This window comes from Bremia lactucae, linkage group LG15 (genome assembly GCF_004359215.1).
Source record: "Bremia lactucae strain SF5 linkage group LG15, whole genome shotgun sequence".
NCBI classification, from domain to species: domain Eukaryota; phylum Oomycota; class Peronosporomycetes; order Peronosporales; family Peronosporaceae; genus Bremia; species Bremia lactucae.
This window is the reverse complement of record NC_090624.1, coordinates 378,133-380,931: the sequence shown is the minus strand read 5'-3', so window position 1 is coordinate 380,931 and position 2,799 is coordinate 378,133.

Sequence of the window (2,799 nt, the reverse complement as noted above, 5' to 3'; positions counted from 1 at the left end):
GGTTTACCTTGGCTCAGAAAATACGAGCCAAGGATCAGCTGGCAGCATCGATCCGTAAAGATGCCTGCCACTTGTTCATCAGATGGCCATCTGATGAACGTCTTGGAGCGTCCACAAGCGTGTGGATGTACTACGAGTGAGTGCGATGGCCTCACTTGTGGTACGGTCGTTAGTACAACTGCACAAGATCACAGTGTGATTACTAATCACACTGTGGAGTCAGCTGCCGGCGGCTGTGCTAATGCACAGGCAGCGCCGAAGGCCCACCACTCGAAGATGTCGAGTGGATTGAGACATGAATGTACGCCTGGCGGGCGACATTCAAGGAGTATACCGGTTGCCCCAAAGGAACAACACGATGATCCTAGGTCGAGTAGAGAGTCGACCGAAGAGGACCCGACTGCGATAGCGCAATCACACTCGGAAGACGTTGAGAGAAGAGGTCCCCACGTACTTGAGGAAAAATCTCCTCAAATCATTGAAGTTACTAGACTTCAAGATCCCGAGAGATTAATCCCTCGGCAGCCTGTGGATAAATTCCAGAAGAAACCGAGACATTAAATTTCTTGGTTAATAACGGTTCACGAGTAGGCGCTTATACTCTTGATCTGTATGCGCCTCCGAAGTTAACTTCGGAGATAACTCAATTACCAACCCTAGAACCTAAGCGGTTCTTGAGAGATCTGCATGGTGGTAAAATCAAGCAGATTTGCGTACTCGTCACAGAGGACGATTACGTAACCGACATTCGGTCAGCGGTAATTTTTGCAGAGAACGAACGGGTTCTCAGCAGCTCATCGATGGACGAAAGTGTCCTCGATGTGAAGACTCGGATTGAAAGATACACTACTCAATCCTGGGAGTCACTCAAAACAAATCCTTTACACAAGGATTTATTGGAATTCAGGGATGTGTTCCCTGAAGCAGTTCCATGCGAGTTGCCGAAGAATAAAGGCATTCGACATGAGATCGAGCTCAAACCGGGATCGAAGTACTGTGTCATGAAGCATTGGCCACTGCCTCGTGAACAAGTACTTGCGATCGATAAATTCTTTACTGATCGAGTAAAAGCGGGCCATATAAGGGAGTCAACCTCCCCACATAGCTCTCCGACCTTCTGTGTGTGGAAGGCCACAGGAGGGTGGCGGATAGTGCACGCATTCAACAAACTGAATGCTGCAACAGTACCGGCTCAAACGCCGATACCTAGAAAAGACGTAATCATAGATGGTATGTCTAAGAGTACGATCTTTTCGTCTATGGATCTGACGGATGGGTTCTATCAAATCCTTATGCGTGAACGGGATATCCCGTTCATAGCGGTGAGCACTTCCAGTTGGATGCTCTGCGGATTTTTGTTCCACGTTGACGAACTATAATATTGCCTGGAATTACTCCCTGACCATCACCTTTTTTTGTACCTGTCTTAAATGGATGAAAACTCTCACCGGGCCTCTCTGACCACCAATACGATCAGATATCCAGCCAGCCGCAAAGCCTCCTAACAAAGATGCTCTATATTATCATACTTATGAGAAAATTTACATAAAATATGCCTCAGGGGCTTAGTAACGCCCCTGCAACATTCAACAGATGCGTAACAAATTTGTTGAGACCGGTGCGAGAAATCGCACCGAGTTATTTCGACGATGTATTCGTCCATAGCCGAGTCTTGGACGGGAAGACGGACGTGGAAGTTCATAAAACTCACGTTCGTCAGGTTCTTACACTTATGCGAAAGCATAAGTTGTACGCAAATCTCAAGAAGTGTTTATTTGCTGCAAGCGAAATACCACTTCTTGGGTGCATCGTCGGTTAAACGGCGTGCGTCCTGATCCCGAAAAGATCAAGGCAATTATCGACTGGCCAGTTCCAGTCGATGTCAAGGGACTAAGAAAGTTCCTTGGTTTAGCGGCGTACTTGCACAAGTACTCTCGCAATTATGCAGAGATGACAGCTCATATATCTCGTCTCTTGACAAAAGACGAGAAATGGTTATGGAACGCTGATTCTCAGCGTTCGATTTGAAGGTATCAAGCAAAGCTTGACGCAATCACCCATCTTGGCGATTGCGCATCAAGACAGACCATTCCATGTGGTCTGTGACACCAGCGATTTTGCAATCGGCTGCGCGTTAATGCAATACGATACAGACGGCGCGGAGCGCGTCGTCTGTTACGAATCGCGCCAGCTGTAACCGGCTGAACGTAATTACTTTGTGCATGACAAGGAACTCCTTGCCATGAAATTTGTATTGGCTAAATTTAAGGTCTATCTCCGAGGAGATAGACCGTTCATCGTATAAACGGACCATGCGTCATTACGCACGGCCGTAAACAGCCCACACCTCTCGCGAAGAATGGCGAGGTGGCTATCCTACTTCGCGACGTATAATTTCTCCGTCGAATTTAAACCAGGACGACTTAATGTTGTCGCTGATGCGTTATCACGCTGACCCGATTCCGAGCCGGCTGCGCATTCCAACAGTGAAAAAAATCCCACTGTTGCAACACTCATTTCAAGTGTTCCATATCAACCTTGCTTGATGACATATAGAAAATCTACGCAGACGACAAGGACCTTCTGCGTTTGATGGATCGTCTGATGAATCCATCCGATATAACTTTTATAGATTTACCGGCTTCTATCAATCGTCATCCGATCGATACACACACGCCACGGCTTATTGAATTACACAGCTGTTGTCGGCGACACTCCACGTGTCGTCGTCCCATCTCACAATGATTAGCGCTGGCGCATCATGTATGAGTGTCACGATGCACCAACAAGTGGGCATTG